The sequence below is a fragment of the Podarcis erhardii genome (assembly GCF_964252035.2).
Source record: "Podarcis erhardii genome assembly, chromosome: 5".
NCBI lineage: Eukaryota > Metazoa > Chordata > Lepidosauria > Squamata > Lacertidae > Podarcis > Podarcis erhardii.
In genome coordinates, this window is record NC_138509.1 from 45139165 (window position 1) to 45165827 (window position 26663).

At 42.1% G+C, this 26663-nt stretch overlaps 2 long non-coding RNA genes across 2 annotated transcripts in view; both read left to right on the forward strand.

Annotated features, from left to right (window-relative positions):
* The first annotated feature begins 2791 nt into the window (after positions 1 to 2791).
* On the forward strand, positions 2792 to 11211 carry LOC309341854. Its single transcript, XR_014156594.1, has 2 exons — positions 2792 to 6867; positions 11103 to 11211. It is a non-coding gene; the product is annotated as an uncharacterized lncRNA (long non-coding RNA).
* Positions 11212 to 15174: 3963 nt separating this feature from the next.
* Positions 15175 to 26663, forward strand: part of LOC309342857 — a 176985-nt gene continuing 165496 nt past the window's right edge. The window contains exons 1-2 of the long non-coding RNA XR_014157012.1: positions 15175 to 15487; positions 15616 to 15669. This is a non-coding gene — a long non-coding RNA (uncharacterized lncRNA). The remainder of the gene's footprint in view (positions 15488 to 15615; positions 15670 to 26663) is intronic.

Sequence of the window (26663 nt, forward strand, 5' to 3'; positions counted from 1 at the left end):
CTCATGCACGGCTGCCGACCACGTGTCTCTGTCCCTGCTGTTCCTGCAGGGGAGCTGTCCATGCCGGGGTTGTTTACATGTGGCCACTTTGTGAAGCCCTTGTGGGAGCGTGTACTCTGCTCCCATACAGGGTCAGGACTCTCACCACCCTTCCTGCAGCTTGAGCTCCAGAAGTGCAGAGTTTTACAGGCATGAATCCTTGGCCACCCACTTCTGTACTTTAAACGCCTCATGGCAGGAAGTCCTCTCTTCCTCTGTCTTGCAGGGCAATTGGGCACCTGTTGTGAGGGTAACTTGTCACCTGAGCAGTGGCTCTGCACCTCCTGGCCAACAGCTGATCCAGTCCCTTGGTGTTGCTGAGGCAACAGGTTCGGGCAGTTCTGCTGGCCCATCAGTGAGGACCCCCCCTTTTTTTTGGTTTTGCGTCCTGCTAGGAATGTGTCAGCCAGGTGGAACTCTGGAAGAGGGTGGGGGGCATTCATAGTTTGAACAAGAAACTGTACCATTCTATTGTCAGTGCCCCGACCCCTGATCTACAGTGATAAGGTGAGCCCAAATAGTACTGATACATTCCTAGTACTACAGAATTGTCAGCACATGCTGTTGAGGAAGATGGCTGCCTTTGGCAGGATGGATTGGTCTGCTCATTGGGAAAGGTAAAGAGCAGGTGAGAATGTAATAAACAGGTTAACATTCTGTTGCCACGGGAATGCCCCTTGAGAGAAAAGTTATTCTTCTTTGTTAGAGATTTAGCTGGATGTGCACAGAACTGGCTTCTTGAAACAGCTTTCTGGTTGACTCATTTGCTGGAAGTAAACCCCCCCTCCAAGTTTGAAGGTTGACCCTAAAACTATCTTTAAAATGTGGGTTGAATTGTAGGTGAGAAAGAAAAGTGCAACAGGGCAGTCATAGGATCAGAAGTTTCAGTGTTGGGTGTGATAGCATTTTGTTCTCTAGTAACACATAAATCAACCTGGACTATTTAATGAGCAGTTGCTGAAATCAAGATGTAGGCAGTAGCTACTGGTAGAAAGGAAGAACAATACCAAAATTTTCTTTTTAATGCAGGTTGTAGTTTAATACTTTGCCTTAGAAGCATGATCCATACCTGTCCTTTTTGTGCAACTATCTTCTGCTGTAAGATTCCCCCAGAAGGTTTGCCTGCAGCATGACCTGAAAAGGCAATACAAGCTAAACAGGGCAGATGTTTTCTTCTCTAGTGAGACGCAGAAGAAGTCCCTGGTACGAATCTACCTTGAGCTTATTGGGAAGAGTGGTTAATAAGAAACTGTTCTAAACTTAGAGCATTCAAGAACGATACGCATTAATTTTATATATTCTCATACATAGAACTACTTTGCTGCTAACAATAGGAAGATGACATGATAAGCCTTATTGTACAAAATGATCCCCAAAATAATGTTGGTCTTTACACACATTAGAATATAATATTGGGAAATGGTGTACCTTTTTCTTCTTTACCAGCAATATTTTGTCTTAGATCAGACTTCTCCAACGTGGTGCCCTCCAGATGTTTGGACTACAACTCCCACCATGTCCAGCAATTATCACAAATTGAGAGGGGTGATGGAAGTAGTCCAAAACATCTGGACAGAAAGAGGTTGGGGAAGGCTGTTTGAGACTCCTGAGCAGCTGCCCATTACAACAATTTTTTTTAACAGCTTGAGATATGTGTAAGAAAACAAACATTCTCTTATTGACTACGATCAGCAGTCCTGTTTGGAACACCACAACCTTTGGCTGTTTTCTTTTTCAGTCCTTAATTATTTGCTCTGTGTTTTTGAACAAGCAGCCAGAAGGTGGTGCTACATGCCCATTTTTTTATTATGGAACAGAAATACTTTAGGTAGGAGACCTCTGCTCATCTTTTAAGCTTCTATATCTTGTTAAATGAGAACCAAGATCTACCAGTCTTCTGCAGCTAAACCTGTCTTGTTCTGTATCTAGGTTTAGGGCTAATAGGCCCCCACACTAAACACAACAAACAATTATTTAAACACAAACAGAAGATTGTTATATATATGAAAGCTCAACGCAAGAAACCATTTATGTACTGTATACTTGAAAGTTCAATACAAGAAACAATCCGTTTTACTACAGGGTGACTCTTACAGAAGCACAAGAAAGTCTCAGTTTTTTTCTTCTGTACAGGAGGTGAGATTTGATCCACATACGGATACTGAAGAACCCAAAAAGCTGTTTTGTTCTGTGGAGAAAACATCAGATTTAGGTCAGGGAGATGGGTGGATTCAGCATGAATGAGCCTTTTGTCCTTGCATGCAGCCCATTCCCTTTCTCCTGTGCTGTGATTTCAACTAAGAAATCTTAAACTGACCACAATCTCCTAAGAATCCAAGCCGGGAAACTTATGGTACCTAGGTTTGGAGCAAGCCACAGTTTGAAGTTGGTTAAAGATGAAGGCTAATTCAAGAACTGGTAACCATGGTTTTCTGGTTCATCCTTTTCCAAATAAGTTCAGTATGTCTCAGAACACTTTCCAGACTCCTAGTAGAGACTGAAGCTGCTGCTTAGAAGACTCCTTTTGTGTTTGTATTTCATTTAGGTGTTTTTTTAAAAAAAGAAAAACTCTCTAAACATGTTTAAAAATTCACTAAGCAAGTTGCATGCAACCTGGATTCCATCTGATGTCACATTGGTCTATAAGACAGGCTGCATACTTCCCATAGCAGCCTCTTAATTACCTCGTGTGGGTCGGAGAGATGTTATTGTCGGCCATCTTCCAATGCGCCACCTGGTGGCCCCCTAGACTTTCCTGGTTCATTCTTTCTCTGAATCTATTGGCTAGAAGGTCAGCATAGAACCCACTGTTTCTTGACTAGCTGAAAAAATACATGGCACATCATGGGAATAACATCACATCATTTGATATTTCCTTCCTCCACATGTGTTAGACAGCAAACTGGGTTCTAATTTTAGCCAGCTGCTATGCTCTGTTATCCTCTTGTCATTTCTGTGACAGCCTCTGGCCGAAACTGAAATCACTTCTTTAAAGGAGGAGCAAAAAAGAGTATCAGATCTGTCAGAACACAGCTTCTTTGCCAGCTTTCTGCCCTAAGAGTTCATAAAGCATATATTGTTAGGGTTAAGGTGTTTAAGGGACTCACTGCAGCTCAGTTTGAGGCAATTTTCTCCATGGGTTCCAGTAGAACTTACTTCCATGTAAGTGAGGTAAAGACTTGTTGCTCAATAAAGGTCTCATTACCCTACCCGGTGGTTTTAAGAGGTTCCCTATAACTCAAGCTTTTGCATATGTTGTAAACCACCTGACCTGGGCAGGGAGAGGAGAGATTACGTGGCAGAGCAGTGACCATACCCTGTGCCCTCCTGTTTCACTGTGACTAGGATAAAAGCCCACACCACCTACATTTTTCACTGTAAATTTATTATACCAGTTACAGGGCTGGCACGAAGTTAGGCTGATTCTCTAAGTATGTTTCATTTATCTATCTTTAACAAAATGTATATACCACTTGAAATGTATATACCACTTGATTATACCTCTAAGTGGTCGGGGTAATGAAGGCGCTTTTATCCAGAGCATCCCTATCTACGCACACCTGAGACACCTGGTTTCCCATCTCTTCTGGGAGAACATCTACACCAGCAGAGCTTTCTGCCATCTTAGCAGGGGCGCTCCAACAGTGCTCCATCTCTGCTGGTGAAGTGGTTCCAGAGGTTTTCCAGACCCTTCCAGGTGAACATGGGGTTAGTTGATTTAATTTGATTCAGTGATTTAATTAGTTATGCCTATTTTAATAATCAAAAGTGACATCTAATCAGCTGACATATTCGTTCCTATAAAAATGGCAGGTGCTGACCACCATTTTGAGAGACGGCCACCATTCTTCAGTATAGGAGAAATGTCCCTTGGGAGGTGAGGCGTACTCTTGACGTGTGTATCATCTGAAGCAAGGAATACACTTTGTTTTTAGAACTATTGCTTTTGCTCATATTCAGATGCATTTCTGTGGCTGTGTACAGCAGCTTGCCCCAAGCTGGTGCCCCTCCAAAAATTTTAGACTGCAGTTTCCATCAGCTGAGGGCTGATGTGAGCAGTACAGTAATCCAAAACCTCTGGAAGGGCACTAGTTTGAGGGAAGACTGGTTTAGAGAAATCTTAACTCAGTGTGGGCCCTATCCATAGCTCAGTATTTCCTATCTCTACACCCCTCTTCTGCTTCTGTCACTTTAAATCAATTTTACAACTGCAATAATATGTAGGTCTGTCTAATCTGTATAATGCATTCAAATAATGAAATCTGGAGAGTTTTATATCTTTTTTTTATTTTTAGGAGCTCAGACATATATCAGAGCCCAATATTCTTTAGAGCCCCTAGACATAATGTCCATTTTTAAGCATTTCCTCAGATGATGTTCCTGCTGTGCTCAAAACACTGAAGATAAATTACTATATATTTCAAAAGCAAGCCTGGGAAATATCAGAAATTTGCCCAATAGGGGTGTTCTTTTTTGTACACTGATGAAAATATAGTGTTTGAGGCAAACATTTCTGAAACTCTGCAGTGCTTGTGTTTTGCCAAAGGATATATGTCACATGCCTACCCGATCTGCATTTTAGTCAAATGAGTACCATGCTTATGAATTCAGTCTAAGGCAATTAAGATAAATTTTGTTCCACAGATGATTGCATGTAAATGTCTTCAGAATGTGCAGTTTTCATATAGAGTGGTGGAAACAAAAATCATAACTACACACCTAATGCATTTTGGCCACTTTCGAGTAAAATTGCAGCCTAGATCAGTAATCACCAGCTGCTTCACATTCCAAATGAGCTTCCTTCAGAATTTGCACCATTCTGCGCCTTGTGATGCTGTTTTCCAACAAAAAAAGGTCATAAGAATTCATATGTTGGGGGAAGTATGTGTACAAATTGGTACAGATTAGTGAAAATAAGATGCATTGTTGGGGAAGGCCGCATGCAAAAATGTATACAGTAGGAGAAATGTTCCCGAGACGGTTGAATATATTTTTGTGAAGGCTTGTTTTAAAAAAAGTGTTCATAAACTGATGCAGAAATGTGGCAAACAGAACACAAGACTGGAAAGGAAGACGACAAACCCGACAGATTGATCCATCCCTAAGAGAGTGTTCCTCTGCCTAGCAGTAGGCTGCAATCCTGTGCACATTTGCATAGGAGTAAGACACTTTTTCCCTGAGCAGACATACATAGGACTGTGCTTTAAAGGGTCATTTTTGATTTGCTTATAAATACAGTCTTCCTGCCCCCCCCAGCAAAAATTGTACTTGAGTTCTGCCACTCCCTTCATTATGACCAAGTTTCCACAACAGAACCCCTAAGAGGTATCAACAACAAAACGGAGAAACAGCATGATGAATGATGTTGGCCCACTCCTTGCCTGTCTAGCTGTTAGCAAGCATCGTGAAAGGATCAACATGTTTTGGAAAGAGGGCAGGCCTCTATTCCCAGTGAGTTCTAGGACCTGGCTGACCTGGCAGCAGCATTTGCATTGTTGTGGTTTTCCTGCCATGACCAAAGTGTTACTATAGATAACTACCTATCTGCACAGCAGAAACAGATGTTTTCTCACCGAGATCAGTAGCAAAATGTTCTTCCTACACTGACCGGATCAGTAACATCTGGCAGACATGCATAGATCTAAAGAACTGTGATATGAATAAATGCACTTCTCAACCCCTCACTCTCATGTCAACAAAGGACAGCTCCTTCCCCTATGGCCTAACAAGGTTAAAATGACTTTCCCCTCTTCGTGCCAAGAGTGTCTGCATTTGCATGCAGTAGAAGCTGGGAGTAAAATAAAGGCTTATGCTCCCTGCACTCTCAAGTTAACCTTCATGAGCACAGAAATGAAAACAAGATTAATGTCACCCCAGCTAAGCATTCCAGTGAAGCTAGTCAATTTTTCAGTGATTATATTTGCATCGCTGAGATCACCAGATTTATGAAGATAGCATCCATGCTGAGGATGTTTTCCTTTTAATGGACAAAGCTAACACAAAAAATACATTAAAAGCATAATTTTGTATGACTGTATGTAGATTAACTGAAAAAAGGTTATTAGGCAGACCGTCTGCAGAATTGACTTTTCCAAGTATATCCTCTTTACAATTTATAGCCATGAGTAATGTGGAATCATAGACATTTTGAACCTCACACAATACAAATACAATTTTCTGAAAGGACTTTTTTTTTGCACATGCAAGTTGTGCTTTATGACCACTTGTTTTGTTGGGGAATCTTCCTTGTGTCCCATAGCTTATTTTTGTGTGTGTGTAAGTGTGAGAGGGAGGGAGGGAAAGTCTATGTTCTGTGAAGGGATTCCACTTACATGCTTTGGAAAAAGCTTAATTCCATGCATGACAAAAAAAGAGGAAACTGCAATGGTGATTCCCACCCCATTCTCAAGATTGAGATCAGATTCCTGATATAGGGGTAGGGGCTTTAACACTTTGTTCCCAGCTCCAGCCCAGATCACACCGACACAAGCTTGTGATTTGCATTAAAAATTTTACTCCCAGCGTATGCAAGCAGCCTCAGAATTTCCTTCACTAGGAGGACACTCTCAGTGCTTACAAATGTAGGTGAGATCAGCTATGCAGTTGAGGGGTGTAACTTGTGATTCTATCTCCAGTTCTTTTCATCCTTTGGCCAGAAAATTAGCAGCTTGAAATGTTTCCCTGCCATTTCCATTTTTCTTAGTCACTTCTCTGGGCTGCCACTTGTTGATATGGTTGCTGCCAGAATTGCATATAAAATTGCCTTGCCTTTCTTCTTCTTGCAGTGTGGTCATGGGACAGCCTGATGTGTGAAGCTGCTGCCCTGAGGTAATTTCTAGTGGCTTCCATAAGAAGGCAGCTGTTAGTTTTGCCATCTTTTCTCTTTTGTGTAGTTCTAGATTGGCTTTTGTGGTGGTGGGGGAAAGAAGAGGGAAAGAAACTAACAAACCTTTATGCAAGGCATTTATAGCTTTCACTTCAGCTCCACGTGGAGACATTAATTCTGTAAAAAGGACATTACTATGAAGAAAGGGTGCTTGCTCCCTTGGACAAATATGTGTCTCGCCTGTCTGGAAAAATTCCCATAGTCTGGCCCAATTGCCCAGGCTGCCAGGACCTTCCCTAGAGAGAATATTTTCCACCAAGCTGCATTAGGCTCACTCACTCTTAAATGAGCCTCCTCTGAACCCATCAAAAATGTATAGGATTCTAGTACTGAAAATTCTCTGTCCTTAAGCAATATTTATTTCTCTGCATGAGCTACATGCCTTTTTGATCTGCCATGGGACACATTTCAGGTCCTGGATTGTTTTTGAAAATGTGAAATGTCTTCCCTCTTGCTGGCTGAGCTTTCCAGCTGGTCAAAGTTGATCCAGAAGAGCGTAAAATAGCTAAGTCCCCATGTTTTAAATAGGTATTCAGCACCTTAAAATTCTAAGATGGGCTTACAAACATGATGCATGCTAAATTCGTACTACTTGCTTTGTGCTCTTTAGCCACTGTGATGCACAAACTGTAAATTCCACAACCAGGCCCTGTCCAGGGCCAAACTTTTGGAGCCCTTGACATGGCAGTAATGATGGTCTCCTCCGTGAACATGCAACGGCGCAACGGCACTTTCCCCCTGGTGCAGTTGGGCCCACTCTCACTTCAATATAGTGCACCCACCTCACAGAACACCAATTCCATGAATTTCCACAAACTACCTCAGATTATCTTGTGGGGGACTTGTGTGAGGGAAAACGTAGTGCAATGGTACCTCAGTTTATGAACTAAATCCGTTCCGGAATGTTATTTCACTTCAGTGCTTTCTCCGTTGTTGCACAGCTGTTGCTGCTTAATACTTTGGGTCTTAAACAAGATGGTACTTCCTGTCAGTTGCACACCCCGTATTCCTGAGGTACTCCAAGTAACAGACCCAAGGGATCTCCACATCCCTTTTAAATGGTTTGGGAGTCTTCTCTTTTTGTAGAAGAATCTCTCCCCTCCTGACTAGAATGAGACCTAAGTAGACTGTATCTTTCCAGCTTCTACTCCTCCTGGCTCAGCCTCAGCCTCCCAGTTAATTCCTGGCCTAATTACTCATACAGGACACCACACACTGTCCTTCACACTAAGCTCAGAGACTTATTTCTCTAGCTTTTGATATATTCCCCTGAGCGGATGTTTCTACCCAGAACCAACTCTCTCTCCTTTCTCTCCCTATCTCCCAATCTCAGTCCCAACCTACTCAACTGTCTCTTAAAATCCTCTTAAAATCCACCAAGAAAACACTTGGTGAACCAACCTGCTCAGCAAAAACAAACTTTTCCGTCACAAATACTCCCTCCAAACCAGATCAGGCCTAGCTCTGCTTGTGGCAACCACCAAATGAACTTTCTCTGCTGCCACCGCTGCTTTGACAGCCATCCACCTCCCTCCAGTCAGTGCCCCGGCATGCTCCAGCAATGGACAGGCAGAAATGGACAGGCAGAAACATCTGAAAGATATTTAAGCTCATATTCCATCTGTAGTGGCCTGTCCTCCACATTAGGTTGCCCTAAACTCAGCGCCCTGGCCCATAGATCAGTAGTATTTCCCCCTTCATATAAGACACTACCCCAAGTTATTTCTGGAATGACTGTGTGCCCAAGGCAGTGTTTGAAACTGTTATTGCAGAATATTAAGAGCCTACGATTGCTTCTTATTTGCAAATTACCAAATTCTAAAACAGACAATTAACATTGAAAGCACATCCTGACAACATGGATGTCCTTTCGTAGTCCACATTACTCTATTCCCCAGCCACAATCTTTCAATTATTGCTGCATGAAGGCAATTCAAACATCTGTTCCCAAAAATATATCTGAGAATATTTAAACATTTTCCTTTGCTTGCATATAAGCTAAGGGATTTGCATGGAGGCAGGGGTAGAAAAAGCAATTCCACATTTTAACTGCACTAGATGAGCATATAAATTGAAATCCAAGGTAGAGAGGATGGTCATAGGCCATCAGTGGGAAAACAAACTTCTCGTACTGTTATTTTCTTTTGCTAGATCTTGCCAAAATGCATTCAAAAATAAGTTTTCAACACCGTGGCCTGCTGTAATGGTTCTAGGGGTTGCTCGTGCGTAAGCCGGTGCAAACACCTGGCTGGGTTGCCTGAGTGAACCTTTTCTGTCTGGACAGCCACTCACCCATGGCTGCCTCAATCACTGGCAGAATCCGTCAGTGGGCATTTCTTAAACTTCTTCCAGCAAAGAAGCTCTTTGACGCCTAGTCTCCTCCTACTCTCTCTGCGCGAAAGCCTTCTGCGCAAGGAGGGCGTAGGCAGCGGAGGACCCCTACTCTCCCCGCTGGTCCCTGGCAAGGAGTCATGGGACCGCCTCGCCGCTTCCCCCATCTGCCCCCCTTCTCCACTGGTGCTATGCTGATTCTCTTCCCCAGAAGATGGGCTGCCTCTCCCAATCCCGGGACGCTCTCTGGAATCTCTCTGGATTTTGCTCTCTCCCTCCGGTACTGATGGCAGTTCCCTGACACCTGCAATTAATCAATAGCTATATTTACTGTCTATTTTTATTTCCTCCCAAACTGGGAAAATAATAACAGAAAATAATGTTTCACTTTCAATGTTTCAATATTGATGTGCTTATCAGCTCTTTATAGTCATTTTTAGTCTCTCAAATGTTTACATTAATTGACCAACAATAACCGTAGAAGCAATGGAATAGTACAGTGGTCCCTTGGTTTAAGAACAGCTGTGTTTACGAACTATTCAGTATACGAACTCCGCAAAACCAGAAGTAGTGTTCTGGTTAGCGAACATTACCTCGAGATTTCACTTTCTTGGGCTCCATGATCACTGCAGATGGTGACAGCAGTCACAAAATTAAAAGACGCCTGCTTCTTGGATGAAAAGCGATGACAAACCTAGACAGCCCTGAGTGCTCACTGGAAGGACAGCTCCTGAAGCTGAGGCTCCAATACTTTGGCCACCTGATGAGAACAGAAGACTCCCTGGAAAAGACCCTTCTCCTTTGCGCACAAGGAGAAGGGGATGACAGAGGACAAGATGGTTGGACAGTGTTCTTGAAGCTACCAGCATAAGTTTGACCAAACTGCAGGAGGCAATGGAAGACAGAAGTGCCCGGTGTGCTCTGGACCATGGGGTCACCAAGAGTTGGACATGACTAAATGACTAAACAACAACAAAGAATGGAAACGGAATGTTGGAAGAGCACCAGTGGTGGGAGGCCTCATTAGGGAAAGTGCGCCTCAGTTTAAGAACGGCTTTAGTTTAAGAACAGACTTGCAGAATGGATTAAGTTTGTAAACCGAGGTACCACTGTACTTGGTATTTTTTTTCCCCTTTTACATATGTTCCTTAGGTTGGCAGAAATGCTAAATACAATCTAGGAAAAACAGCAACCCTGTTCTATAATGAACAACACAGATTATTTGCAAATGTAACACTAATGCAAAATAAAAATCTTCCAAGAAAGAAGGAGGGGAAATATATTGCAGCTCCATCTGCCCAGTGGGTTCTATCTTCTGAGCAAAACTGTGGGGGAGTTTTTCTGAGACAAGCTGCTGGCAAGCAAAAATAGATTTCTGGGGTGATTTGAAAGGCCCTGAACAATTTGATACAGGTCAGTGGGAAGTAAAAAAGGGGTTATTAGGATTTTATATTCTCTGCGTCAATGCTATTGTTGACAGGAGAGAGGAAAAAAACGTTGCTTGGTATGAGGGAGAGCTCAAGCTCACAGTCTGTAGTAGCCTTAAAATGGAAGCAGTTGGTGGAAATGTTATGCAGACTAACATTAGGTTCAGCTGTGCCTTGTGCCAAAAATATTTCAGGTTGCAGCAAGGCTTACTAGGGTGAAGAAGCAATGGCTGCTCTCCAAAAGCCAGTAGTTATCCAGATCTTTCTTGTCTAGAGTCAACCCTGTCATACAGCAGTGTGAAGAAAATGGTGGCATCCTGGGGCTGGGATAGATGAAGGCAGGAATAATACAGCAGCCAGCAAGCTGGAGAGAGGGTCAGAGCACAATGGCTGATCTCTGTGTTTTCTTGAACTCAAAGCTGCAGCTGTGGGAAAAGCAAGGCCTTCTTGGAGTGTTGTTGCTGTGAATCCCTCTGTCGTGGGCACTGGTTGTATATATGTGCAAGTAAACCATCTGTCATAAAGACACCACAGTCTCTGCTGTGCCTGATTCACAAAAGGAAATGCAAACTCTGGGTAATCACATCTAGAACCCCCCTGGAATCATGTACTACTCAGAGATTGCGGGTGGCATTCAACACTGGTGTCAGAAGCTGAGATCTGTGTTTCCTAGAGGAGGGCTTATGAGTAAGGTGCGCCAGAGTTGAAATTGAGGGAAGAACAGCAAGACTCTTTGAGTGGCTTAAGATAGAGAAGCAGCAAAAACCAGGTGACAGTGGACCTTTTTGACGGTAAGAGTTGTTTGACAGTGGAACAGACTCCCTCGGAAGGTGGTGGACTCTCCTCCACTGGATGTTTTTAAGACGAGATGGGTGGCTATCTGCCATGGATGCTTTAGTTGAGATTCTCTCAGAGTCCCTTCTAGCTCTACAAATCTATCATAGTATAATCAGCTGTGATCTCAGTGAGACAAATGGGATAGGTCCCATTGGGCCTCTGCTTCAGGTAGTAAAATCCCTCAGGCCAACAAAGTTCTCAATGATCAGAACTCATCAGAGACCGCAAATAGGTTAAATATATGGTGGAAAGTGCAAAATACAAAATACAAGGACTGCAGGAGATCTGTAACCACACTTAAAAAGAAATATTTTAAAGCAGCTGCATGAGGTTGTAAGGTATTTCACTGTGTGAAACCTGTACTGAAGCACACATCCAAACTTCTTTTTTTTAAAAAAAAGAAAGTACTGAATAAGAACAGCAGGATGACATTCGACCTGAGGAGATTCAAGAAGCTGTCCTTTCCTGCCTCATCTGCTATGTTGGGGTTGGGATAGTATTAACTGTTTTTATTTGTGTAGTGCCATCACTGAACATGGTGATTTAGCGAGTAACATAAGTCAACAGCTCCAAAGAATTGGCAGTCTAAATCTTGACCAAGGAAGAGATGACATGGGAGGGGTCAGAAGCCAGGCTCTCACATTACTCCTACAAAAGTCTTGGCAGTAAAGATAAAGCCTATTTCAGAAAGGCTCAGGGATGGGTTAAATTGGAGTAAACAGGATGGTTTGGACAACTGTAGCTGGAAAACTCATATAATACTAAATACACCACAGTGGGTTATTTTTCAAGTTACCTGTCGGAGTTCTTCCCGACATTTGTTCTTTCTTTTCTTAGAGAAGAATGCCCTGGAGGAAAAGATAAGCTGTGGAGGATTTTACAAACTCAAAGGATGCTATTCATTTGGAAAGAGCAATTGTTCAAAAACGGCAGCTGACCTAAACTGACTGGCAGCAAGGCTACCCATTCTCCAAAGGACCCATAGCCTGCACCTTTCTTTCTGGCCCCACTTGTTATCATACTGTGCCTTGGCTGCAGTAAACGTGGTTTGAATACAAGCCATGACACACTTATTACGTTTTCTTCCCAACAGTGGAAAGAAGTGGCTGATGTCCTGGGGTGGTGCAAGGTTTGGTGCACCCCAGGTTGAGGCTGAATTCAGTAGGGCTTATTCCCAGGAAAGTGTGCATACATTCTAGGGTTGCCATATTTCAAAACGTAAAAACCAGGACACTACAAAAGTTGTTGAACTTTTTTTTTAGGAACCAATGAAATTGTTGAAAATGAAAAAAACCCTGCATTTTTTTTCATTGACTTGCCTAAGATGCAGGACAAAGCGCTGCCTTTTGGACCCCCCCCCGGATGTCAATCTTGCCTTTGAAATCCCAGTAATGTCTGGGAAAATCCAGATGTATGGCAGCCCTATTATCACCTAATTCAATAAATGGCTGTGCTGGCTAAGGTGGACAGATGTAAAAGAGGACAGAATTCCTGCATCTTTAATAGTTGGGTAGAAGAGACAATCACAAGTGGCACATTTATTTGGAATATTTATGCAAAGTCATTGCCAACTTGCAAAATGTTACTGCTGTTACACAATCCCACCACATAAAACCGCCTTCCTTTTCATTACAGATCCAACTATTCCCTTTCTCATATAGTTTGAACACCTTATGTGCTGTGCACTAGGATGGACATCAATGGAGAAGGGGGGAAATCACAGTTAGCTACAGGGCTGCAACAGCTCTCTGTGTATGACATAAAAATAGTAGTGAAACCTTTGACTTGAATATACAGTGGTACCTCGGGTTAAGTACTTAATTCGTTCCGGAGGTCGGTTCTTAATCTGAAACTGTTCTTAACCTGAAGCACCACTTTAGCTAATGGGGCCTCCTGCTGCTGCCGCACCGCCGGAGCACGATTTCTGTTCTCATCCTGAAGCAAAGTTCTTAACCCGAGGTACTATTTCTGGGTTAGTGGAGTCTGTAACCTGAAGCATATGTAACCTGAAGCGTATGTAACCCGAGGTACCACTGTACAGTAAAGCCAGTACTTCACACCTAGCACAAGAGAACCACATTTACAACTGTTAAGAGTTCTCAAATTATAATCGGGAGAGGGGAAGAGGTGTGGAAATTGGGTAAAGGCAGAATATGTAGAATAGGTGCAGAACTCTCACAAGGGAGTTGTATATGTCCAAACGCTAAGAAACCTGGATTGTTTCCAAAATCACCAGATTCGATAATACAGTGCCCGGCTTACTGGTAGCCATGGCCTTAGTAAATGAACTAAATTTGACCAGACAAGGTAAAAGTATTTTAAAAATCCAAAACCATTCTTAAGCTGTGTTCTTGCCCAATAGATGTAGATACGTGAATTGAAAAAAGAATATTCTCTAGTTTAACCAGAAGTCAAACTATTTTTCTTCTGTTTTCCTGAGCCATGCTCCAGGATAAAATGAACGCTGAAAACTGTGAAACAAGCAGAACTCGCTTGTTGCTCATCTTGTAGATATAAGACATTATTTCACTGTCTCTTCTTTAGATTGAGACTCTTGCAAACACACAGCAATATTCCTTCAAGTCTCTATCCTAGTGATCCGCTGAACGCCTTCTGAAAACATGTGCATACACAGCATCCCTCCAATGTTGCTTTTCACCTCTGATATATTTGGGACAATAGCTGGTTGCATACTGGAGATGAGACCGTAATTCACTTTAGGGATATGAGTCCTGCCATAAACGGCGGGAGTTTGGCCAGAGTGATTTATGAATGGTGGCAGAACACTGAAAGCAAATTCTATTATGTGTTTACTGTGGACTTTTCAGGGCTATATACTGTTATTTATACGGCATTCTCTCATCTCACAAACTGGATAACACCAGGGCTGTACTGCTGAATAAAATTTAGAGTTTAAGCTTTCAAACACTATTATTGATTGCCTTGCTATTGTATAGAACTTTGATTTAACCTATTCTGCGTGTTGTGCTCAAATGGCGACAGAACCAGCCGCAAAGGGCGGAATTTGCTTGCACAGAGCATTTTCTCTATAAAGTCAAAAATGAGAACTGCAGAGGCCACACAAGAGGTAAAATGGCAATGAAGTGTACAAGAGCTCATCTAACACTTACTGAATACCGCAGCTTTCTTTTCATTACAGATTGGTTTCTTTCAATGAATTAAAAAAACAACAGCCATACCAATTCCTCTACTTCGGCCATTTCTCTGTTATCTTGTGAGTCGAAACCAAAAAGCAGCATTAGCTTTGCTGCTTGACAACTAAGTGCTGTGCATTCTGCTGCCCACCAGAGAGTGTGTGCAAAAAGAAGACCAAAGCATGGGGCAGATATGTTGCCTCCAAGTGCTGGTTTTAGGCCTGTACCTTCCCAGATGCATCTTTTCAGGGAAGTTAGCAAGAACGAAAACAACACAGTTCAAGAGGGGGAAAGCCCACAGCTCTTGAAAATCTACAGTGCTTCTGGGAGCCCAACACCTTCTCCTCAGAAGTATCAGAAGTTTGCCAGGAATCTGTAACTGTTGAGGTGTGCAGGTGTAACAGGTTAGGAGAGGTGATGTCATTACTGAACAATAACAAAGAGTAGTGTGTGTGTTGTTGTCTGCTTGAGGTTTGAGCAAGTCCTTAAGGCATAGCTACGCATATAAACACAGGTTTAATACAAGCGCCTTCCAGTTAAACTGAATTCAAGAGTGGAGAGAACTGGCAGTCTAAACATCAGCAAGTTTGCTTCTTATTGAACAACCGAGTAGAATACTGCCTGCACACTTCCTCTTATAAATCAGCAAGTAAAAGGACTAGAGACTTCCATTTGAACAATAACAGAAAAAAAGAGAAAACAACAATCGAGAGAAGAGGCCCAGAATCTTCTTGAGGTTAGGCCCATCCAGGTTTCACGTAGCCGTGTTTCAGATGCAACATATTAGGCCCCAGGCAGCATATGATGCTGAGGTAAATTGTCTCCTCAGCTGTTCTAGACACAGAGCACTGTGGGATCTTAGGATTCTGAAGGGAAGGGTTTTAAGAAGAGCCTATGCTTTGCTACAGTGAAGGGGAAATGTCACCATATGTTTTTCCAGATACAGAGGCTCAGATTTTCCTTTTCCACTGGAGAAAGGATAGATACAAAAAAGGTGAGTGTTCTACACCTACTATCCAGGATTGTGTTCACAAGAATTTAGATGGTTGGAAAAGTGCAGATTTTGAAGAGTAGCTGCATTTCAGTTTGTGTACTGGTTTGGGACATGCAAACTAGGCTAGGGCCACATTAAAATGTAAACCGAAACCATTTTATCCCCCATATTTACCTCATATTGATCCTATAGGTAGATAATTGCTGCTGCAGCATCTCCTAGTACCAATTATGCTTCAGATTATTCTGAAAAGCAACCCCAAAACTGATACAATTGTCCTACTAATAGCTCATCTAACCTTTGGTTTACTAACAAGTCATTTGCTTTTATAGCTCACTGCTAACTGTGCAGGGAGTAGAAACAGGGCTGGGTTTAGGTTTGTTGAGGCCCTAAGCTATTGAAGGTAATGTGGCCCTTTATATGTCCAGCTGTCATTGTCAACAACAAATTGTTGCTGTTTTTTGTTTTGAATATATATATATATATATTTATGGACCTAATAGGTATTTAAAGACAGTTGCACATAACAAATAGGAGCCTACACAACACAATACACTGTTGCTGTATGTAGGTTTTACTTTATTTTTTATCTTATATTTTGGAAATGTACATCTAGTTTTTTTCCTTTAAATTTTTTTGGGCCCCCAAGAGAGTGGGGCTCTAAGCTATAGTTGGTTTAGCTTATACATAAATCCGGCACTGAGTAGAAGGTTGGGTTTGGTGATGAGACTTGGGTTCAATTCTCAACTTAGTTTTGAAGATCACCTGGTGAGCCCAAAGGATTTCACAAGTTTGCATGAAATAAAGTCTGTATAAATTGTGCTACCCACCCTAAACTTGTAGAACAAGTTAACAGGAAACTCTACAAAGCAGGAATAACTACTAACAAAATTTCTTCATACAAAGTGAATTGGTAGAGCCCCCTGATAAATCCAACTATTTTTTGTTGGTACATTTGCATGTACAAACTTGGAACAGCTTAAGCTTCCCCAAGGATCCATGAGGATGTCGGCTTTGTGCTGAATACTCTCTCTTAGAGAGCTGCATGCAATTACTGTATGTCTTTTCCAGATTGTACCACACTTCCAAAGAAAAAGCACACAGACTGTGTAGAGGTGAGAAGATGGTAGTAGGGTCTGCCACAGACCAATGTATATTCAGACATTCAACTGAACCTATGTATTACTGGGCAGTGATCCCTACTCCCCTGACCCATATGTGCTAACTCTGGAAAGGGCATTTAATTTGGTGTTTTCTTTAGGCAAAAGCTTGTCTATGTAGGTGAATTCATGCCCTACTGTACCGTGCCTTTTCCCAATCTGTTTCACAAGCCTTAAATTTAATTTCTTGTGCTTTTGTTGTTTTCACCCTTTGCTTCTCTGTTATTTTAAGTAAAAAAAAAAAAAAAACCAAACCCACAGTAGAAAAAGAACATGCACAGATGGTCAAAAATTGAATGAAAAATGTGACTCTGAAAGCTAAGGGCGAAAAAACCTGCCTGTTGAGCAGGCTGTCTCCTTAATATAAATCTTGGTTAAGCTACAAGTCTTAGGAAGAATTTAATTAAAATAAAAGCAGGGGACAAGGTGGGGGAAGAGAAATTGGTTAGCAAGATAAAATTATGGAGATGGAAAAGAGATAAGATGAAAAGAGGGCAAGAGGAGTGTAACACACTTTTGAAAACTATGCTTTCAACTCTAATCTCTGCAAAGCCTGATTGAAACAATAGGCATGCACCCAGGTGTTGCAGATGGATTATCAGCAGGTAAAAAGCTCTATTTCTGAAGTTTGTTTACTTATGAACTCCATTTGGAGAAACTGGATCTCCCTTCTCCCCATTTCCCCTACTTCTACCTAGAGGACTTGTAGCTGAAGGCCTAGGGTCAGTACATTTCAAGTTCTTACGGATTTGTACCCCACATGGCCTAAACATTAAAGATGTTTGTGTGCTGATTTGGGGGACTGTGGGTGGCATACCATAAGGGGTTCTTTCACCCCTTTTCAGTTTAAACAAAGTGTTGTGTTTCCTGAGAGCAAGTGGCAAGGATATCCATTCTTTCTTCCTTGCTGTGTTTCCTGGGGGCTGGGAAATCCTTGTCACATCGTCTTGTAGTGAGTGACTAGACTCTCCATGCAGGACTGTATATCCCACAGGCATTTTTTTGGCCTAGTCCCCAGGAAATGTGGATGGAAGGAAAGGAAAGGAAAGGAAAGAACTTATGCAGAGAGCCTTGCTGCTTTCTTCAAGTCGGTGTGAGGAGGCTGTCTGAGAACACAGAAAATGTAGTAGAGAAATAGGTTTGGGTGAGAAATTTGATTCTGTTTGCATTATTTCACACTTTCCAAAACAATATGCAACAAAACAAACATTCTGCAAAATCTGTGCTGCTTCAGATTTTGCAACACAGTTATGTAATGAACACACAAATGGGTGTACAAAAATGCATTGTATAAGGGAGGATGATGGATTCTCACATCCCTGCAGAGAAGGAATGGTGTCACATGAAAAGCCTCATAGATCGCAGTGAGTGGACACAATACTAAAGCAGGGGTTGCCAAACTTTTTGGACCTGAGGGCACATTTGCAAACCAGAGGAACAGTCACGGGCAACTCTTCCCACCCATGCAGCAAATCTCTCCCCCGAAATCATCAACGCGCCATGATTAGGATTGCAAAAAAGCTTTCTGTTTGCTGAAGATGTTTCAACAAGAAGTTTCGTATGAATTTCTTAGACATTTGCTATACCACCCCCAAAGTACCCTGCTTTACAAGATGTGGCGTAGTAAAACCTTTTGGGAAGCTGTAAGCGGTGGTGGAGAGGGCCAGATTTCATGTTGGCACTATCTTGTATCAAGGTTTCGTCTCATGAGTACAAACTTTGCACTTATTCAGTTAGTTGATTGTTCATGCAGCCCGTTCTCATTTTATGCTGAATGTATGGGGGCAGTGCCAGTGGTTGCAATCTCAGTCCCTGTCACTGCATTGACTGAATGTGTGACTGGAATGTGAGGAAAAGGCCACTTTTAGCACACAGTTAATGGTCCAGAAAAAAATGTTAATTAAATATAGGATGCTTTTCTTGGCTTTACTTCTGCTTCATGCTAGAAGGTCCTGGTGGAGGTGGAGACTTCCAAGTCCCAGGCCAGAACCCAAAATCTTGGATTTTTTAAAAAATTGGCAGGTATGCAATCCTCCAATGGTGTTTTTCTTTGAAGCTCCAAGAAATAGCCTTGAAGTGAAGGTCACCATTGGTTTGAATAAACAGTGCATCTTGACATTTCCATCCCATCTTGTACTTTCCCACAATCCAGTTTGTTGTTTTTTTAAATTCTTCCTTAGTTGTCTTGACTGCTTGTATTCACATCAGTTATCTTAGGAAAAACAAAGCTGCAGGAAGAAAACATAACCTTGAAACTTTCTAAATATTGACAAGTGTTTTGCTTTTTGTATTTCTTTTGTATCCTGGCAAAATGCAGTAGAATGCATCCTTTTGTGTTTTAGCAAAGGTCCCCCCCCCTGTTCCTTTTCTAGAGCCTGTTATGTATTGATGGAAAAAAACCTGTTACCACACATGGCATTGAAATCTATTTATTTTACAGATACAATACAGTGCTTGGATGGTTGTTGTGACCATTGACCCTTTCATATAGGAAAATAAAAAGCCCCTCTACCCACTCAGCTGTTCCTGGCAATGCCACATCTGTTCAAAAATTCAGACTTATTTTTGGCAGGATACTAAAAGCAGCCTACTACCTAGGTCAGAAAATTCCCAAACTGTGTGCTGCAGGAGCACAGCAGTGTGCCGCAAGAGAGCTGCTAATGTGCTGTGAAAAATAAATTAAACAAAGACTCTGCTATATATCTGAATTTGTCAAGAGTCCCCTTCATATGATATTTGCAAAGTCATCAATGACAATGACCCACAGTTTGCTTCAGAAGAATTTAAGCACTTTATGTACCAAAATGGCATTCACATGTACCTCTCTGCACCATCCCACTCACCCACCAATGGATTAGCAGAAAGTTTAGTGCAAACCCTGTAATTGATGACAGGTGAATATGCACCCTTGTGATGAAACCTGGCATGCTTCCTACTTGGCTGCAGTAGGGAACATTCTCAGTGGCATGCAGTGTTAATGTTTGGACTTGTGGAAACCCAGTTTGAGCATGCCTGTTGAGTTGGAGTGGTGCGTCTCATTATATATAAGTGGGCCAGACAGAGATGGGGTGGAATTGCAGGAGACTAAACAAATGATGTCTCACTGTTGTTCATAAACAGAGAGGTTCCCCATTATATCCTTGCTAGGTATCTCCTGGTAGGAACTGGTGCTGCTACATTGATCTTCCATGGAATTTAGAGGAGATGTTACCATGGGCTGCTGAAACAACATATCCCCAACAACCTGTGATATTATCTCAAACACTACAGGGGTGCACTGAATGACCTGCTTAGGCCAAAAGACAATTTTGTCGAGCACCCTTTTGTTTACACCTTCTCCAACAGGCTAGACCAGGCATAGGCAAACTCGGCCCTCCAGATGTTTTGGGACTACAACTCACATCATCCCTCACTAACAGGTCCAGTGGTCAGGGATGATGGGAGTTGTAGTCCCAAAAAATCTGGAGGGCCGAGTTTGCCTATGCCTGGGCTAGACAAAGCAAGTTGTTTTTATTTTAGGCAACTGCACTGGGTTGTATTGCAGTTTGTGGAGTGATTTAAGTGCAGCCCCTTTAACCCAGACTGAGATCATTTTGATCAGTATGGAGCTTTAAAGCATATTTGGTTGATTTTCTGAAACTGCAATCCCAATATTGACCTTCCACGTAGCTTTAAGGTTCAAAGCATGCACTCTCAGCCTTCTCATTTAGGGCATCTGATACAGTGGAACCTTGGTTGTCGAACGTAATCCGTTCTGGAAGACTGTTCGAAATCCGAAACGTTCGACAACTGAGGTGCAATTGACGGTCAGCCATTCAATGTCCGAGGCGTGTTTGAAAATGGAAGCATTAACTTATAGGTTTTCGGTGTTCAGGTTCTGAATCGTTTGGCTTCTGAGACGCTCGAAAATCGAGGTTTTACTGTATTACTGAGACTTCTCCATGAACTTCTTTTGGCATGTGAATACAAAGCTTTTGGGTGCTAAGTTCTTCTCCCTTGCTTGCCAAATGGTAGCCTGAGCCTTTTGCTACCAGGGCTTTTTTTCCAGCTGGAAGTCACCAAAACTCAATTCTGGCACCTCTGGTGGATGGAACCAGGTGGGCGCCATTATAAGAGAACAAAGGAGGTGTTCATGGTGAGTTTCCGCTCCTCTTTTCCTAGAAAAATAGCATTGTTTCAGCCATATAATTTGTGTGCTCTGGAGTAACCAGTACAGCATTTTTAGAACAAGCATTTGCCCCATCTTAGCTGTATTGTCTTCTTTAGACTACAACTCCCATCAGCCCCAGCTACCAAGGCCAATAGGGATGATGGGAATTCTAGTAAAAAATTATCCGGATTGCCCTGGTAGCTGTTTAGGAACTGACAGGACAATCCTCCTGCCAATGAATCTCCACAGTGTCTGTTGATTCCCCCTCCCCAAATACTGTATTGTGGCAACCTCTCAAAAACAGGCACAGTCCTGCTACTGGGTTTCTGTAGGGAAACTGTCATTTCAGCTTGGTTTCTACTACAGTGACTCTAGTGCTAAATACATCAAACTGAAGCCATAAAGATCTCTCATTTATAACCAGAGACCCCGAGGCTAAATTTAATAACTGAGTAAGCACATACGATTGAGACTTGCTGTATGGCACCCGAGTACCTTTGAAAAGCTTGTTTTCATAATGGCTGTGAAAATGAAGGTCTTTGTTATGCATAACCAAAGCTGCCTTGCCTCATTTTTCACCTTCCCTTTGCATTATTATTACAAGACTGTGTCCTTGCTTTTTTTTATTTATTAAAAAAAGAGAATGTAACATTTTCCTTCTCCAGAATCTAACAAAGTGCAACCCACAGTGATTACGCATATTATCCTAACCTCCTTATAATATATCCTTTGGTGTTATTAACAGCATGTTTCCACTCATATAATTATACAGGGCCCAACCAAACTATGCATAGGAAGCTGGATCTAGAAATAATAAGTTTCCCATGCACTGTATTAAAGGGATACTTAATGTTTTGGTTGTCTAGAGGGGGAAAATAGTTATCCTATCTGTGCCTCTCATTTAGACTACTTAGTCCTTTCACTTTATTTTGAAGGATTTATTGAACATGGCTTTATTTTGCCCATGTGGTATAGTTGACTTCAGCTCTTGAGGATATATGGGAACTACCAAGTACTTCATTGCATCACCTATGTACTGAATATGGGATCCAAATGCGTGTGGCAGGGACAGGTTTTTACCCATCCTAACATGCCACTAGCTCAGTGGTGGAGGCCAAATGGGTAGTCTTAGCGCACTTGAAGACTGACAACAGTGTCACTTCTTGTTTGCAGTTGATAAGAGATGCAACAAGGATTATACAGCTCTGGAGGAAGTTGCCATTGTTTCTTTGAAGGCATCTGGAGGGAAGTCCTGAGGTGGTACAGTTGGTCCTTTGTGAGGTTCCTGTTTCTTTTTTGCAATAGCCTGAAGGGTTCGATGACAGGCAAATTTCATTAGTAAGAGTGAACTGCTATTTCTCAACCTCTCTCCGTATCTTTTCCCAGCCCTTAGTTTTTTCAATCTCTTGCTGATGGAGAGGAATTTTCAAGCCTGGCCTCCAGCTCTTATCCCATCCATGAATAGAACAGCACTTATCACACATAAGCTGCTGCTCTCTTCTTTGTGTTACATTATGCCATGATATGCATTGGCTTGGATATCCATGAGCATCAGCATGTGTTACTGGGCACCCAAAACGATCCTCAATGTATTTTGTGGTGTTGTATTATTGGTGACAGGCAGTATGCACAAATCCATGCAGATATGCTCATACAGAAAGAAAACATGACTCAAATGTAGCAAGTGTGCATCCAAATCTATCCTAAACTGGGCAACTGTACGATGATTTCACAGTACAACTTTTCATATTGGTAAATACAGACTGGCTGGTCCCCGTTTCTATTGAGATGTGTTTTAGGAAAATGTGGATTGCTCCTGTATGCTGAGTGCTAATGCTGGGTCTGGTGAGGAAGCACCTTGGGGAAAGATTATGAGAGGCAAAAAATGGCTGGCTGGCAGGCAGGCAGAGAGAAGGTTAAGGATCCTCTCCTCTTGTCATTCCTCTGTGTCCAGCCTCAGTCCATTGAGGTTGGTCTTTATTTTATTTTTATTTATTAAAAGGTTGTGGGGAATGTTACATGCATCTGTTTATGATGTCTAGTTTGGGCCTGAATGGATTATGTCTGACTCACTGAATACTCCTCAAAGACTGCCAGACCAATACAGTGATTTAAGACTACCAGACCAATAAAGTAATGCTTAAGACATTTCCTCCCACCAAGTCAAAATCTGATGGTTTGATTTGGCTAAAGGAAAAATAGATATGGTAAAATAAGGAGAATTCCCTGGATGCCTAGATCCAGGTTCAGGGCAAGTACTCTTTGGTGAGAGAACCCCAGCAGATATTTAAAAACACAAAACATGCAGCGATGTAAAGCTTGGAAATACAGACTGTTATACCTTTAAAATATCCAATTCTAAGCTGCTTTTAAAGTTCCCACTTCCCTTAGCATAGAAAAAGACCATACGTTTGGTAAGTTAAAAATGGTTTATTTACAAACTCTTCAATGGTCAGAGTCATGTGCTTTCCCATTCAGCAGCAATAAAAGACAGGCAGTATAGCTTAGGTTCCAAAATGGTAAATATTTCTAAATTATTTGTATAGAAACACAAAGATGGAGAATCCAGCTTAGACCTCCTTACTGGTAGGGTTCACATGATGGAATGGGTAGAACAAAGGCTGGATAACCCTTCCTCCCAAGGTGAGGTGGCCTGACCTAGCTAAGCCTAGTAGGACAGCTTACTTTATGGTCTTAACCCCTTCATGCATTAATTAGCCTTAAGCATGTTGGTTATATGAGGCTGGATGTAACACAAAAATTAGATTTCCAAATCCCCAGTGTAATTGTTCAATTTTAGATTGAAATGGGAACAACTTAAGAGTTGGTTGTATGCTTGTTACTCAAAGCAATGGCTACTTCAATATCTGCTTTGAAGAATGTGGTCGTTTTCACCCTTAATTGATTTGATATTGAAAGTTGTGGTTGTTGAGAACAGTATATGAAGAGTTCTGACCAGAACACTGAAGTCTAGACACAAAATTTCAACTGCATTCTTACATGACAATTTCTTCACCATTTTCCTGCCGTGGTAAATTTATCTATCACATTCCCATCCCACCCTTCCTTCAAATGAATTCACGGTAGTTATTTTATCTCTCAACAACCCTATGAAGCATCTCAGGCTGAAAGATGCTCACAGCCCATTAGTAAGATTCATGCAATCTAAACCCAGTTCTTCCTGGTCTGAGTCCAACTCTCTAGTCAGTTAACCACACCAGCTCTCTAATGATGAGCAGTTCTTCTGACCATGGAAAATGTGTAAGGGCAATGTGGTTCCATTAAATTCTGATCCATTTCATGGTTCTCATTATATCACTGTTGGTTGAATTGTGCATTAGAGATGGTAAAGAAAAATAATGCTAAAAGCAGATGGTAAATCAAATCGCAATTATAAGAAGAAACAAAATACAGTGGTACCTCAGGTTACAGACATTTCAGGTTACAGACGCTTCAGGTTACAGGCTCTGCTAACCCAGAAATAGTACCTTGGGTTAAGAACTTTGCTTCAGGATTAGAACAGAAATCATGCAGTGGCGGTGCAGCAACAGCAGGAGGCCCCATTAGCTAAAGTGGTGCTTCAGGTTAAGAACGGACCTCTGGAACGAATTAAGTTCTTAACCCGAGGTACCACTGTAGTGTTCATATTCTTTTAAGTGCCTGCCAACTCTTAGAATAGGACTTAAGGGAGGAAAATGCTGATTGATCATTAGTGATAATATGGCTATCTTTCACCCATGAATCATGAATGCATCAATGAAAATAACTCCTGCAATATAGATTTAGCCAAGGTCAAATCACGGAAGGTCACTCTGCACATAATCATGGTAAACCCATTCAAAGACTCAAGTGTTTGACTAGAAGTCTAAGGAATCCAGATTATATTTAATGCTTTATTGGTGGGTCAAGAGGCTATTGACCACAGCTGAATTAATGAAGCACTCTTCTGACTGAGAGCTTTGCTTACTGAAATCAGTCTGTACTTCATTGGTTTCCCTAAACCATTGTGAGTAAATAGGAAAACTAAATAGTAAACTAAAACTAATTTTCTTAAGACTTCTTGCAACCATGCTGTTTTCTGAAAAACTAGTGAAACTGGTTAATCTAGCTAGCATTTGACATTGACGTTACTGTGACTTCTTTCAATATGGTGAGATGTCAATGTAGAGGAGGGGGGCAATAAGAGGAATCTTCTTAAAAACCTGTGGGGTACCCAAAGATAGTTGGGAAAGCAAAGCAGCTGGTTGCTCTACTTCAAATGCTCGTGTACCTTCTGTTCAAGGCAATTCGTTGCTATAAAGGCAGAAGCTTTTTGGGCATGTGGAAATACTCAAAGTTTGCACTTTGCCCTGACTATTAATCCAGGAATTGCAGCAAGGGCAGGATATGCCAAGTTCTAAGTTTCCTGGGGGGCATCAAATCACAAATAAGATCCAGTGCTATTAAAAATGTTTCTGCAGTGGGCTTGCCTAAGTACAGGAAACACACAACATAGGACCAGAGACAGAAAAAGAGGAGACCACAATCACCAGGAATTGCATTTCTTCAGTGACCAGCCTTTAAGAAATTTGCAGCTAATAACCCTGGTAGTATAATCACAAGGAGCCGGGAGCAACAGAGACTGCAACCCTAAGAACACAAAACTCACTTCCAGATGACCTGCTCATTATGCTGAGCATGCATTCACGTTTATTTGTGGCAGGGTCATAGGTCATCACATCAAACAGGTGTTATCCCACACTTACCAGTGCCCAATTCACTTTAATTGTACAACTTGAATTTACTGGTATGGTATTGAATCCTACCCACAAAATAGTGACAGTTTGGCAGCAGCTGTCAGGAGTGCGTGCAGGAGCCAGGCCCTGTGACCAGTAGGACTTTGCAGGATTGGGGCCTTCCTAAGTTTGTTCTGAAGAGGCAAGGTGCAGCCACACAGGTGAGGCTGATTGGTAACTCACAGCACCTGGTGGCAAGAGCCAGGAAGGGATAAAAGGTCAGCATTTCCCTTCGGCTCTTTGCCACAGCAACACGTCCCCTGTCTTGCTGTGTTTGGCTCATTGACTCCTTGCTTCTTGATCCTCAAACCCCTGACTTCATGACTCCTTGCTTCTTGATCCTCGGACCCTTGATTCCATGACTCCTTGCTTCCTGACCCTCGGACCCTTGGCTTCCTGACTCCTGGCTTCTGGACTCCTGTTCCTGCTCCCACCCCGCCATCTTGCCCCCGGTCCCGATGTCCCCAGCCGGGACTTTGATCGCCCATGAACCAGACCGTGACAGCAGCCTTAGTAGGGGTAAAGACCCTGTTAAGGAGCTCAGCAGGACTTCCTTCTGAGTAAGCATGCTTAAGATTGTGTTGTACTTAGTCCTTCAAGTATGCTGGGTGTAAACAAGCTCCTTAGCCTTCTTCAGTAAGTTGCTTGAGTGTACCTTCAGAGCAATATTTTGTTAAAACTGTTCTGGACTATCTAGGGATATGTGTGTGTGCTGAGGATTACAGGAAGCTGTCATGCTGTGAATGTTTTTTGGCGTGTGAAAGTGGTGCGAGTTGAAGGCAAATTCTGAGACACATGGGTAATTGTTCAGGGTTTAGAAGGCAGGAGTCTGCTTCTGAGGTGTTTACTATACTCGGGGTTTACTATCAAATACCATTCTGGTGTGCAAATTTACTATGGTAAATAGGC